The sequence below is a fragment of the Melospiza melodia genome, chromosome 3 (genome assembly GCF_035770615.1).
Source record: "Melospiza melodia melodia isolate bMelMel2 chromosome 3, bMelMel2.pri, whole genome shotgun sequence".
In the NCBI taxonomy this organism is placed as follows: Eukaryota; Metazoa; Chordata; class Aves; order Passeriformes; family Passerellidae; genus Melospiza; species Melospiza melodia.
In genome coordinates this window covers 105,102,945-105,118,425 of record NC_086196.1, presented here as the reverse complement: position 1 = coordinate 105,118,425, position 15,481 = coordinate 105,102,945, and the positions used below count along the sequence as shown (strand labels likewise).

Sequence of the window (15,481 nt, the reverse complement as noted above, 5' to 3'; positions counted from 1 at the left end):
AAGTGCTAACACAAGGTAAAGTAATTCAGATCAAACATTGGAAAGTGGTTCACTAGATTCTCCTTTGTTTTCACAATAATTTTCAGTAATATTTAAATTCAAATGAGTTCATGGAAAATATTTTTCTACCCTTGCTTTACAGTAGTGATGTCTGAAAGAAGCAGCAGGTGAAAGAATATGAGCAGCAATGTCTTTTAAAGCCTCCCCACCTACTTTTAAAGATGTTAATCCTTTAACTGATGAATCAGGCAGAGCGTGCCAAGATGGCAGCAGCCAGCTCTGGTTTGGCTCCAGCAGTTCCAAGCAAGTTTGTGAGTGCTGAGTTCTTAAACAATGTGCCATCATCTCATCCCAGATTATCAATTAGGAGAAGGAATGGCTGCAAGCAAACCAGCAGGGAAAGAGATGTGAGTGTTGTTCATGTAACCCCAAAGCACTGCACAGTCAACACATCAGTCTAAGCCTGTGTGAAAACAAACTCACTGTGCCTGTGTTCCCTTACTTTCTCCTGTTCTGGCCTTGCTTGCAGCTGTGTCCATGATCTCTTCAGGGTAAGTTTGAGTTTTTTCCCCTCTGCCCTAAGTGTTTAAAGTGACTGACTTGGCTGAGTCTTCAGGTGCTCCTGTGCATTAATAACAGTGGAACAATTGAGTAGTTTGCAGGTGTGTCAGATTGGTAAATTCAGAAGAGGTGAAACTGTGACAGGATGATTTGATGAAGGAAGCTGAAACTGAGGTGATGATTACAAAGACTGACAGAAAATAGGGCCTGGAAAATAAATTCAATTTGCTGATGTTATATAACCATCTTAGTGCAGCCTGTAGATTCATTAGTTTGGGAACATACTTTGTAAGGGAGAGTGATTGTGTGTGGCTTTGCTTTTAGCAAATTGACAGTAATTTAGAGTGAAGGTGTAGGAGGTAGAATATATTAATACTCTGACTTTCTAGCTGGTGTGATCTTGTCTAGCAGGTGAGTTTTTCAGCGTGTTCAGCCAGCATGTGTTCTAGCATACTTCAATTTACAGCTGCAAAGGTCCTTGAAACCTTGAATTGGCACAGTAGCACTTCTTGAGTTTTCTTTTTAATTTTATTTTTGTAACTGCTGAGAGCTTAATAATATGGAGACAGAGATCAACCATTCTTTCTGTACCAGTGACATTCACAGGACTGTCAAAGGTGGTGCACAGTAATAGTGTAAGTATTACCTCATTCCAGGTGAAAGACCTGGGGGTGGGGGTAGACACTATCTTGAAGGTCACCCTTAAGTGGGTGGTGCTTGTATGTCATTCCTCCTGGTGTGAGCAGAAGTGACTGGAAGAGGCTGAGGTGGGGAGAGGAGGAGCAGGAAGGGAGTGTAGCTTGCTGCAGAGAGCCCAGAGTCCTTTCTGAGCCTCGGGAGAGCCCAGCAGGCACAGCCCAGGGGTTCCTGCCATGGCCTCTGCTCAGCTCACTGTGCCTGGGCGGCTTCACTTCTGAACAGACCTGGGGGTTACCCCTGCTCTGCTGCCACCCTAGCAGTGCAGATTTTGAAATCTTCATTCTCTTTTTAGACAAAGGTATGGTGGGTGTCTTGGAGTTTGTCTTCCCTTCTTTGTCAGCTCTAGCAGTAAGGGATTAATCTTCTCCTGTAGCTCTGTAATCAAAGCTTTTATTTTGGTTATAACCACGTTTGAGCAGTGTAAACAAGATCACACAGTCAGGCAGGGGTTTGTTTACTTCATGCTGGTCTTCCAGGTAAACACTAATACCTCATTACCTTTGGGTCTTTAATGTGGAAAGGTGAGGAGAAAAGCAGCTTGAGTCCTCATCTTTACAATTTCTGTACATTGGCTTTGAGACTGACCTCTTACAATTTTTTTCTGTACATATAATTAAAGAAATTGAAAAGGAAGGATGTTTCTATCAGTTAATCATCAGCATTCAACTTCACAGAAACGTTGCTGTTTCTCTAAAACAGCTTTTTGTTACTAATATTTTATCAGTTGCTGTCCCTTTACAAAAACACTGTTTATTTAAAAACAAATGGATAAAGACTTGGTGATGTTCCACTTGCCTGGTCAAGTGTACAGAAGGGCCCTGGGATGTTTTACAGCCTAACTCTGGGTCAAAATGCACAGCACTGGTGTTTTTCTGCACTCAAATCTTTGGACCAGGGTGATGATGAAATGAAACTGAGTCTGACAGTTGGGAAGGAATGATGTAATGTGTGTATTATGGAAATCTAAGAGAAGGACACGGTTTCTTTTACTTTAACAAGTTATATTTTAGCACTTCTAATCAAATCTTTAAATTGCTGTGCTGAGGATGCTTTGATTTAATTTAACATAGTATTTCTTCATAATAGATTTTTTTTGCTGACAAAATACATTCTGATACAGATTATTTGACAACTTAACATAGTAACACTGGTGTGGAAAATATCCACATTTATGTAGCAGTGTAGTTTTACATGTGAATGGTCGAAAATACTAAGGTCTGTATTCCTGTCCTAATGTCACCATGTCTGGGATTTTTAGAAGTGTGGAGTGCTCAGCAGAATTAAAATGAGCTGAGGTTTCTGAGCTGCTGAAATAATACATATGTTTTATAGCAAAACAGTTGGATTGGAGCACAAGTGAAGGAAAATGGTGAGGCCTTCTGGAATCTGAAGAGTAAATACTTCAGGTGTTAAGCAGGAGTGGGAGAACATTTACCTGATGAGAATGCTGGAGCCAAGCAGTGATTGAATTGTTCTCCAATGGTGCCTTCTGCCTTTGCCACATGAACAAAGCCATGGCCATCTTGGAGAGGGCTCACATAGTCTGGAGACTCCACAAACTCCAGGCAACCTGTGCTGCTGCTTAGTCACCCTCACAGTCAAAAAAAGAAAAAAAGTCTCCTTATGGAAATCTTTTTCTGATGTATTTCCAGTGCTTTAATGCTTTTTCACCTTATTTGTGTACAGCTTTAAACTCTGTGAACTTCTTTAGTGCTTTGGCCAAGCAAGTCTTTGTTTTTAGTTTTAATATTTGAGCAGTTTGTCCTGCAGAAGAGATAATTATCTGTAAGATTATTTGTCATACAGAACTTATCTGGAGGTTTGTTGGCCATCTGTCTTGTTTGTAATACGATGTTCCTTCTTAATGTTAATACTCTTTATACCTGCAGCTTTTTAAGGATATAGGCAGATGACCTAAAAACCACAATAAATTAGTACTGTGAAATGGCAGCCCTCCTCAACCAAGGTATTGTGACTCATGTAGTCTGTTGATGCACTAAGTAAAATTAGTTTGGCTGAACAAGGGGTATTTTGTGTTCTGGTGGATCAGTGTGTTCAGAGCTGTATCAGGTCTGCACACCTCTGACTCTTCTCTCACACTGTGTTTTTGTGTATATATCAAATTTGGCTCCAAAAGATTGCCTTGACAGCTCTGTGTACACACAAAGCTACATTTTTTTGTACATGTTTAACTTCTCATCAACACTAAAAATTATTGAAAGGGACAAGATCAAACTGTGTAGGCTCCTTGGGGATGTGGAGGTGACAGGATAGTCAGCAATAGTCAAGGCATGAAGGGGAACCTCACCATGGGGCAGCTGTCAGGCCACATCTTGACATCTTTAAATACTTTCTAATCAGTCTTTCAATTTTAAAAAAAATCTTTCTTTGAATAAAAAATAATTGGGAAATGTAGGTAAAATAACCAGAAAAGAAGTTTATTTATTCTGCTTTTTTCTGCATGTGTTTTGTCCACTGACTCTCCAGAGTGCCCTGGTCTGTAAATACACTGCTTGGTGTAGATATCTGAGAGAAAACATCTGAGGTCAGTGGGTAATGACAGAACTGTGGAGACATGAAAAGAGAAAACTGACCATCTTAATGTGCAACTTCTAGATTATCTTTGATTTTTTGGCATAGTGAGAAAAAACATTCCTCTTAAAACTTCTTTAGCTCCTTGTGGCCTTTTAGCATAGGGTTTATTTTTTGGTGGCTGTTTCAGTGTCTTTCAGTGGCTCACAACACAGGATTACTGTGTGTAGTGAGGGGTGTGAGAGTCTGCATGGAAGGGGCTGTTACTGGGCTTTCTTCAACCATGCTGTTTCCCTATTGCTTTTTGCTGCATGTGTTCAAACACCTTTTACAGTTAATGCACATGATTTAAAAACACTTTTTTGGTTAGAAATTTACCATACTGGGGTATAACAAATTTGCAGGAGGTGTGGTGGCTCAGACCTTCAAAATGGAAACAGAATAAATGGCAAAACCCCCCTTCTGTCTAAATATCCAGAATTTGGGAAACTAAAAATGGGAGTTCAGGTGTGTGAGGAGGACCTGTTTAAGAAATTCAAAGTTCAGGATTCTGCTCTAAGTATACAAAAAGACCAGACATAAAAAGACTGTGGAAGAAGAAAAACAGCCCTGTTGAAAACTGTCAGTATTTCTGGACAATTTTGACAAAACCAAAAAAATTAGTAGTTTCTTTCCATTTTGTGACCTATGCTTGCCCTCAGGTGACTAAGCTTACTCTGCCTGCTTGAACTTTATTTCTTCTTAATGTTGTTAAGAATAAATTTAAAATGGAAGTAATAAGCATCTACTTTTGGCAAGGAGGAACCTATAAGGCCTTTTTTTTTTTTCAGATGGGCATTCCCATATTGTTTAATGTAACAGAGCTTTAGTCAAATTGGGACCATAAGAAAAACAGTTGAGAGATACTAAGAAAAGAAGCTAGATTTATTTTTAAATGAAATTGTCAGTAATTGAAAATAGTTCATCACTTACAGGGCATCATCTGTGGTTTTAAACTTGAGAGTGTTCTCTGCAAAAAGTCTCATTCTGGAAACTCTTAAATTCTGCAGCCATTACATTTAACTTCAGAATTTATCAGGAAAAATGTATCTGCAAATAGTATAATTAATTACCAAAAGATATAATTAACAGCCAAATACAGATTTTTTGCCCTCTACCACCACCCACACACCTTGACAGTTTGTGGGTGTTTTAGTCACTGAAATTTTACCAAAAGCAGAAATCAAAATCAGTATCAGAATCAGTTGTTGTTATTAAATACATGTTTCTGAAATTTGAATGTGAGTATATATATATATATATATATATATATATATATATATCTAACAGCTTCTCATGATGTGAAATGACAGTGTTAACAGAAAATACTAATGCAAATTTAATAGCTACTTAAAAAAAGCTTTGAGAAGTTCATTGATGCAGCATTTCATGCGTGATACTGCTTTTAATGGCAAAGATGCATCTTTAGTCAGCCTCTGACAGCCTGTTTTTCCTTGCAGTTGAAAACAGGGAAGTTAAAACCAGCTGAGTGTTGAGGGGTGGTTGCTCATGCAGTGCTGTGGAATGGGCTGGATAACTTAATGTGTGCAGAATTTACACAGTGAAAAAAGAAGTGTATGTCTGTAAAAATAAACCTGGTTTTTAAAAAGTCCTATTTAAAGGCAGAGAAAACAAACAAACAAAAAAGGTAAAAAGTTGATTAATGTATCAAAATTATGCCATTTGGTTTGCTAATAAAATCAGGATGCAATTTTATTATTTTTTCCTCTCCAGATATCCAAGAGCAGTAACTTCTGGATTGGAGTGTTTAAGACATCCTTAGTCTACAGGGCAAGGAGGAACAGAGTGTTCTCCCTGTGCTGCAATTTCCTTGAACATATAATACAAAACCTTCTTTCCAGCTTTCCTCATGTTTGTTTTGCAACACATGTTGGCAGTGGAAAACAGATGATCCTGTTCTCCCAACTTGTATTTAAATCATGCATTAATACAGCAAAACTTGGTAGAAAAGCTATTTAGCCTTTGTCACCCAGAATAGGTTTGAAAAATTATAGTTATTCTCTGTGTAGGATTTACTTTTTCTCAAAGCAGCTTGGGTTTAGGTAGGCCCTTAGTCCTGCAGTCTTTGGTGTTGTCAGCAGTTTCTTATTTTTACTGTAGCTCTTAACAAATTTAGTTTTGAATCAGATGTTGACTACTGCAGTGGTGTTTTATAGTTTGATGACAGATTTCTTCGCCCATCTTAATAACATATATGCTGGCAAATGAGTATTTCCCTCCTGCACCCTGACGATACTTGGCACTTGCTGTGGTTCCACACTTTGTTTTCTCAGTTATTTCCCTGAAGCTAAACAGAACCATGCCTTCCTGCTCTTGACAGGCACCTCAGAGTTGGTAATTTAAGGAACAGAATAATAGGAGCAGTCATGGGGAAGTTTTCAGAGTGAGGATCAGATGAGAGACTGCATGTAAAACCTTGCCACAGTTAGGCTTGTAAAATTCAGCCTTACTGTGACATATGTTAGATGCAACATATTTTTGACTAATTCAAGTTTAAGAAATGCTTGCTTTTCTTTTTTTGTGTGTGCATGTTTTTGGCATAATAACACACACACACATATATGTATATATAATTTTCATTAAATAGTATTTCTTGAAAAGTTAAAAATAACTGTCATATGACAAGGGGTCTCTTTGGTGAATTGAAGAGCAATAATTTGGTAGGAACTAATGATTTTCAATTTTTTTTTTTCTCTCCAGTGTAATGTATTTATGTTTTCAGGATACTGTTGTTAGTTATGGTGTTCTTATAGTGCTATTTCACGGTTTCTTTTGGGGGGTGTATGTGCTGGAGTTTCTTTTGGGTTTTGTTTTTTTCATTTTAGGTGTGACATTTCAAATTTGTGTTGATTGCAGTACTAGGGCAGAAGGAGAATGCAGTGTGCTTGTTGAATATCAGTGTAATAGTAAGGGGAAATAGCCAAAAAAGGTAGCAGAATTAATAGTTTTTTCCTTTTGCAGTTTGCACAGTTGTCTTTTTCTAGAGACATGCTCTTGAACATCCAAAATTGTGAGGAGTATTAGCACAAGGTGTGTTTTCCTCCCAGCTATCTGTCAAGGTTACAGGGTCCATATTTTTTCCTCTGGACTGTTTGCTCTTTCTCTGCTTCTTCACAGAATAGTGGTCAGCTTGGAAGCTTTGCTTGGTACAGAAGGGAAGAAAGACAGCCAAACCCAGTAAGCTGTAAAGTATTATTAATATAGCTTTCCTCCTTTTGTTTCTTTCTTAGAGGAAATGATACTGACTATACCCCTTGGAACCCAGCACACAAAATGCTGTCTGGCCTTTCATCTTAGTTGGCTTTTTCCTTAGGCTTTTTGCCACTGCCAGGCAGATCCATGACTGCCTTTCCTTGTCATGCTAGGCATTGCAGAAGTTCTTTTAATTCTGAAGCCCTAAACCAGGAATTTCCTACAGTTCATCAGAACTGCTCTTTGACGTAATGAGGTTTCAGCTGGGCCAATGTATTGATGGATGTCAGTCACTTCTCATGGAGGGGCCACAGGAGGCAGATGGCTTTGCTTGGCAAGTATCTCCAAATCTGCTACTACACTTAGTAGCAGGAGATATGTAGTTTTTTTCTGCCTGTGTTACAACAGTGTTGTGCAGATGTGGCTCATGACAGCGAAATCTGTGGGAGGCTTTCATTTCCTGAAAATTGGGTGAAATGATTGTGCCCTGAGATGGTGTTTTACAGGGGTTATGCTTGAATAGCTGCAGTGGTGTTAATTCATAATGAGACTTGTGAATTGCTTTATTGCTCTTTCAGGAGGAGCCATGTTTCTCTTGGTTTCCCATGGATCACAGAAAATTTCTGTAAATGGATCAGTTATGGAGTGTAGAAAACTTGAAGTGTAAATTGAGGATGCTTTAAGTGAAATCTCTGCATTCTCATTGAATCTACTCATTCACAGACTGTGGGTTTGCCCCAAATTTTTTCAAAGATATCAGAAACTCAGCTAGAGAAGAAATGAATACTGTCCTGCTTCTCCTTCAGTTCAGCAGTGCTAAAGGAGGTGAGGCTGAAAATAATTGCTGCCAGAAGTTAATACAAAGAGGAAATCACAAACTTCTAATTATTTTTCTGTAGTTATTGGTATCAAGAATATCCAGACTTAGTCTAATTAAAGAAGGTAAGGCTTCTACTTCATAGTTAGGTATTCTCTGCTTATTAGAAATAATCTGTCCTCACAAATAACTTATCTCTTATTAATTTTATATGTGCTTGTTAGAACATTTACCTCCTGAGTTTTGGAGGCTGGTTTTCATCCTGTTCATGTCCAGTAATTTGACTGACATCACTTCATGGAAGTGAGTTCTCTGGGTTTGGTAATTTTTTTGGATGGTTTGTTAGTTTGGTGTGTGTGATTTGGTGGGGGTTATTTGCCTTTTTTTTTAAGTACCGATGACTGGTTCCACAATTCCTCTGTTTAGACCTTCTGGGGACTTTGGTGTTCCTATTGGAGAATCTGTAATTCCTTCCTGTCTGAGACACTTTGCTTCCTGGTAAAATGGGAATTGGGAATTTTTTGTAGGCCCCAAGGGTGTGGTCACAGGATTGCATTTTCACATCTTTGTTCAGGCACTTTGAAGTGCTGCCTGAAGTTGAAGCATGAGGATTGATCAGAAACATATTTTTGGTCAGAATCAAGTGGCAATGCTTGAACCTATTTCAGTGTTTTTTATCGTTCTCACTGGCTGTGCTTTTCTAATGAGATGAAAGTTGCTGTATTCCAGCCAGAGAGGGAGATGACCTTTGAGACTGGTAATCTGACTGCCCTAACAAATGAAGTGATATGGCCAGGTAGAAATTTTAATTGGTCCTACTTGGAATCTTGAGTATAATCATTACAATAGACCAAAAAAAAAATCAGCTTGTAGTAATAGTCTATTTTATTTAGTGTCATTCAGAAATGTAACTGTGAAAGGCTCTTAGCAGTGTATTTCTGAACCTTAAAATTTCCTTGGTCAGCTTTTTCACTGTAGCACCAAGGAGCCATGCAGCAAGGCCACAGTGTTGAAAGTGTTGCTTTCTTACTGAGGAATGCACCCAGAAAGGGTTCCTTGTCCCTGCTCAATGAAAGCTTGTCAGAGCACAAGTCAAGCTGCCTATTAAGCAGGGAGGGAAGTTAAGTTCCCTTAATACTTGCACAGCAGCCACCTGGAGAGTTGTTTATTGCTTTGCTAAATGTTATAGATGGTGCTGTAATACAGTTATCAATCTGGGAAAACAATGTAATTTTAAAAAATACCAGAAGATTAAATCTGTCTTCTAATTCTGGTTTATCAGTTCTACATTCTAGTGCTGATCATTAGAGCTGCTTGTTTGAAGAAAAAGATCTTTTTCTTCCCTCTCTAAAATGAGTTCTTTAACAAGTAGCTCAAGTATGCAGGTACTTGCACAATTATTCTGTGTGTCTTAATAAAAATGTGCATGTTAGTGATTTTTATTTTTTTTTTTTAGAAGTTCAGTCTTTAACTTAATGTTAAATATCTCTTTTGATGGCATGGTTGTGAAAAGAAACCAGAATTTTTCATCAAATCCTCGTTATCACTTTTTGGTTCTGGCTTTTGAAAAGGAATATATTCTTCAAAGTAGCTGGAGGGTTTTTAACTGGTGTTAACACATGTTTTTTGTGCTAGGTGGTTTTGGACTCTGAGCTCCCTAGGGAATGAAGTGTAAAGATGCAAATAGTTATTTGTGACTGTTGATAATTTTTTAAGAAATATAGATGAGGACAAGTTTTGGGCTTGCAGCCAGTGTATCTTTCCCATTTGTCTCCTTTTCTGTTAGTCTGTTTTGAGCCAGCTCTAAGAACTGAAGTTTTTACCTTGCTGTGTGAACCATGCTGTCCTGTGCAGCATTTTGGGGGTGCCAGCTGCCCCAGCAGACCTTTGAGGGGGTGGTGTCTCTGTCTGGTTTGAGTGACCTGTGTGAGGATTGTTGCAGTGGGCTTCACTATGTGATGAGGAGGAGAAAAGATCAGATTATTGAGAATTTCTTGTGGAAATTAACTTTTATCTAAGAATAACACTGAGAAATAATGTCAGCTTTAAGAAACTCTCTATGTAGCTAGAAGTAGTTGCTTTTCTTCTTTTAGAAAATACTTCTAAATATGTTGTAAAAATAACATGAGCTTCTGGATAAATACAGATAGAGTTTGAGTGTCTGATCTATTCTTATTCTTTTTAGGCCATCATGACTGCACGACCTATTTCCAGAGAGAGTAATAAGATGTCTTACTTAGGTATTGATGTTTAAAAGCTTTAAATGTAAATGCAAAAAAAATACTGTTTGATTCTTTGGGTAGAGGGTGGTGTGGTGTGTGTTTTTCTTAAATTTTGCTCTGTACAAGTACTGTGACTTATGGTTTAAGCATAATTTTTCCCCCCCTCTTTAAATTTAAGAACTAAATCTCATACAGGAAAATTTCAAAGTATTCCACACAATTTTTGTTTATTTGATAAACTGTTACAAGCTACAGTGTGCTTTGCATATTGTTGTATATCTTTGGTTTATTGCCAGTAAGAAATTGTATGTATATTTAAAATATTCTGGTAGTCAGTAATGGTTATTGTGTCTGGTTGTTGCTTCCCAGAAGGCAGAATCTCTTTATTCCATATGGTGTTCAGGAAGTCTGATCTTTCTGTAGTCTTTAAGAAAACATACATTTTTAATGTTAGCTCTGTCCCCTTTCCAATCTGAGAGCCTGCTACTCTGAGTAGCAGTTCTGACTCAGAATCTTTTTCTTGCATGGTCTCTTCAGTTCCAAACAGCTTTGTCTGCAGTCAGAGGTTAATCCTTCTCCTTGAGCAGGGACCCCAGAACCTGACACAAAATACTGCCTTGTAGATTTTACCTTTCTGTGAGCTGAGCTGCTCTGGATAATGCTTGAAAAATACTGCAGGGTTTCTTCCTATAATAATTAAAAATATATCACAGTATTTATTAAAGTCTCTGATAATAGTAGCATATGAGTTTGCAGCTTTTTTAATACCGTGTTTTTGGCATTCAGCATAAAATGGAGTAGCTGTATACATGCCTCCTGTTCCTGATGGACCTTTTTTTTTCAAGTCCACTGTGAAATTTGACTGTGAAGGATCACCACAATGCTCCTGCCTTTAGGATGTGTTGGATCTGAGCTCTGTGAACTTTGCATGTCATCTTTCTCAGTTTTGTAGGGGTTTTGTTAGCTTTGGATGGGGGTTTCTGGGGGTGCACTTGCTTTTTTTGTGGTATTCCTAGCTAGTGGTTTTTTTTCTCTTCAGAGAGGTCCTCAGATAGCTCTCAAAAGAAAATGGTCTCCATTTCAAAAGTAACCTTAAGCCATCCATAATTTAAACTAATCCTTAAATGCTGCCTGGAATCAACGTGTAAGCCTCTCCTAGTGTGAGAAACCTTTGCTCTGAGATACAGAGTAGTATGTGCAAATTCCATATTCAGTATCTTTCATGTTCTGGTGCTGTATCAGCTTTCAGGTGTCAGCCACTTGTTAGGAATGTTTTCAAGGACACAGGATGAGTGTCAGTCACACCACTGATACATGCATTTATTTAACAGCTCACTCCCAGAGACTTGCTCCTCAAAGGAAAAGGGTGAGTGGGTGTGTTTGCTTGGCTTTTTTGGGCAGCATTTTGTTGCAGAGATGTTGCTGGAAGTGCAAATACAGAACTGCCTTGAATCTCTGCTCTGAAGTTATTTGCCTTCATTGTTAGCTCTGTTGGGGGTTCCTTCCTCTCTACTCCTTTTTAAATTTGTGTCATCCTCTCTTCTCTGTTGGAATTTTGAGCTAATCTAGAAGTGGATCCAATCAAGTAGTTGGGGCTGTCATCTCACAGGCTGGCAGGATGCTTGATATGGGTTTTGCCAGATTTATGGCAAGATGAGCTCAATCCAGAGCAAATGAGTTGTAACATTTTAGTTGCTTAGTTTGTGTTTTTTTCTAGTTATGAAGATGGACAATTTGGGATTTTTTTTGTTTTAATTATTTATTATTTTGTTCTGAAGTTGTACTGGTTCTACTTAAAACACTGTTTAATGAACTCTTCCTGTTAAAATTTGTTTGATAGGCAAGATGAATAATGGCTTCATTCAAATAGGTTCAGTATGGATTAATTTCATTTTTCAGAGCTGCTCTTCTAGATCTACTCTCAGTTTGATATGGATTTTCCTGTCTGAAAATGGGTTGGTTGGATTTCTCACCAGACTTTCCCCCCAGCCTGCAGGAGCAATTTCAGTGCTGTGTCTGTTTGGAAATACCTGCCACCCCCAGGACTCTTCTTCTCCTGACTGTAAATCTTTTTGGTTGGTTGGTTTTGCTTCTCCTGCCCTGTTTGGGGAAGGTGGAGAAAAGCAGCACAAAAATGTGATGTTGAATAAAACTTCATAATAAAAAATAAAAGTTAAGTAAACACTTAAGTGGTCAAACACTCCAGGTTAGTGTATGAGCTGGCTTCTTTGGGATCCTCTCCCCACTTGGTCTGTTTTATGATGAGTCTATTGGGGGAATTTAAAGCTTTTTTTCTTTTTATTTTGAAGAATTTATCAACCTTACAGCTGTCAATTATATTAACAATGTTTTTTGGAAATATTATCTGAATGCATAAAAGGTAGAAACGAAAGCCCATGCACGTGTTTTGAAACATGATACATTTCTTCTAGAAGTGACCTAGGTGTGTATATTTTTAATAGATAGCTCTTGACAACACTTTGTTACTTCTCTATAGCTTATGTCTTCATGAAACAAAAGAAATCAGTTGTATAATTTTATTTTTCTCTATTTTAATGTACTCCCTTCCACAGCATCTGTGGAAATACAAAGCACTCTTGACAGTAGTTGCTAGAATGGCAGATTTTTCTTCTTTTTCTCCTGGAAGTATTTGTTATTTTTGGTCTTTTGTGGATCTTAAAGCTTATAGTGTTACAGTTCAGGTTCATGAGTCATTTTGAACTATCAGATGAGATAATTCTTAATTTAAATTTAGGTTTTGACTTGTCAGAATCACAAAGTTCAGTAAACATGATTTTATTTGAAATTATTTTATCTTACTATACAATATAATTGGTGTAAAATATTCGGGTAAATATTTTTATTTGAGAGCAGACTCAGCTTAATTTAATCTCTTAAAAACTGCAAACATACTGACTTAGTTGAAACTGTGACAGCATCTGGCAGTCATTTCAGCAGGTGTTTGTATGATGATATTAATATTACACACACACTCTTCCAAATTTGTTTATTGACTTTTATGCTTCTATCATCAACAAATGTGATTATAATGCTTTTTATGTGTGTTACTGCCTGATAGTGTTACATTTTAAAATAGCGTTTTTCAAAATATTTTGGAGACACTGTATTTTAAAACAGATATTTCTGCTCTAAAGCAGATATATGTTAAAGTGTTTTTTAGGGAAGGATTTTCAAAAGAGAGTTCTGGCACTCTGGTTTAAGAGTTTTTTGCTCAGGGAAGGGCAGTGTGCAGTGTTGAAGGATTACTTTGTGAGCAGCATCTCTCTGAAGGCTCCCAGTGGAGCTGCTCAGGCTTACAGGGAGCATCTGGAAGGGTAAAACCAAGCACCAAGGCCATTGCTCAGAGAGGTCACTCAAGGCCTTCAGGTTCCCTGTTTCACTTGGCAGTAACTGCACAGGCTGCATCTGGAAAAATAGGATCAGTTGTTTTTCCTGAAGTGTCAGAAATCCCTGCAGAAGCCCCTCAGAAGTGTGGCAAAAAGTGCTGGTGAGAGACATCACAGTACCCTTCCCTTGTCCTCCTTGTTCAGATGGAAAAAGGAAGATTTTAATTCTTCTGGTACCTGCTGTGAGTGTGTGCATTATCCCTTATTGTCATCTGTGCTGGAAGAGCAATCTTTTAGTAGGAAACACTGCAGAAAATAAATATTCTTCTGTTCTGCTTAGCCAGTCCTTCAGTGTTTCAGCCAAACTGACCTTTCCTTCCATTTTACCCCACAGGCTTCTGCTGTCTCTTTCCAGCAGTAATGTGTTCTGTCCTTTGTGGCCTCCATGAGTGGTGTTCTGAAGACCTGACTGGATTTTATCTGTGCCCTTTCCATCACCTACTGAGAGATGAAAATTCTCTGCTTTGCTTTCTATTTTTTTCCCCTGTTATTTTTGCTTATTATGCTGTTGCTGTGTTTTCTGTGGCAATTTTGAACCATTGTACTGACCATCCAGAGCTGGGGGAAAATCCCAGCTGTTCTGACAGTCATCTTGTGTCTTCAATGCAAAATAGGGGAGCAGGGGGGGCTTGAGACACCATGTTTGAAGTCCCCAGGTAGTTTCTGGGGGATATTAATGCCAGTAATCATAGTTACTGTATCAAATCTAAAATAGAAGCAAGGGCTGCAGAATGAGTCCCTGCTGCAGTGTCTGAGTACATTTGGGTGTTTTGCTGTGGGGCTGGTGGTGGTGCCTGAATTCCTGCTGGCAGAGCTGCTTCACACCCACGGCTGCTTTTCTGCTCTGGTGTGCCAGGGAGGGCTGGGAGCTCTCCTGTAGCAGCTTCTGTCTTCTGCCTGCCTTGTTAAATTGAGGGTGTTTTCCATCAGAGCTGCACAGACACGGGTAAAACCAAGTGACTGAGCCATGAGTGTGCTCTGAGTGTGCTCTGAGGTCACTGCCCTCCCACAGGCAGTGATCCCCACGCTGGGCCAGACACACCTTCACAGGGAAATTCACTGCAGTTCATCTATCAGTGCCCTTTAGGCTTTTGCATAATTCATAAATACTTATCCTTCCTGGGGAGTGGAGTGGTCAGATGTGAGGTGTGCCTGGGAAGCAGCAGACAGGGAGTGTGAACCAGCTTCCAGCTGAAGTTTTGGAGGTGGTTCTCTTTTAAGAAGTGGTGGGTCTTGATATAAATTTCACAGTTCACTTCTGCCCTTAAAACCTGTGCTGTTGGTGGTTCTTCCCAAATATGTGGTCTTGTGCCTGTGCTGGGCTGGCTGGAGGCTGATCATGGAGGTACTTGGAGGTTAATTTTCAGGTGGATTAATGAGCTGATGAAGCTCTCCTCTATTGCTGTCAGAGCCTGTGTGGATGTGTACACATCACCAGTGAACTTCATCTTTGCACAGCTTCTGTCCTCTGTTTGGATGTTGTGGCAGTGTTGTCTTCTCTAATGGTTCATGGCAAGGTTGCCATTTATAAATACCTGCTAAGGAAGGGAGAAAATAGTTTGGGGTTTTGGTGGCTTTTTTCACTGATGTAGCAGCTCAGGCTGCATGGTATGTATAATCCAATATAAGCACAATGTTTTGTAATTTATGATCAAAAACCCCAAACCAAAAACCCTTAGGAAAATCATGAGATTAAGATTTTGAAATGCGAATGAGTCACTTCAGAATTGCATTGCTTTGTTTTTTAAACAGACTGCTGTAGTATTGGGAATTTATTGGTGGCATCTTGGGTTCTTTTTTGTGTTGTGTTTTATTTTTTTTACATTAGTCTCTTCAACCTAATGTATTCAGGAGAACTGCTGGCTCTGTGGCATTGCTTTTATGGCTGTTATTTTCACATCTCATTTTGCCCAGTTTAAGAAGAAAAAAGCAATTAAAATGGAAAGGAAATGCAGAATTGTTTTCTCACAGTTAAGCATCTGCAGAAAGTA

General features: G+C 38.7%; 1 protein-coding gene across 2 annotated transcripts in view; it reads left to right on the top strand.

Moving 5' to 3' along the window:
- FBXO11 (F-box protein 11) overlaps positions 1 to 15,481 on the top strand; it is a 70,259-nt gene that overhangs the window by 18,345 nt on the left and 36,433 nt on the right. The window lies entirely within an intron of this gene.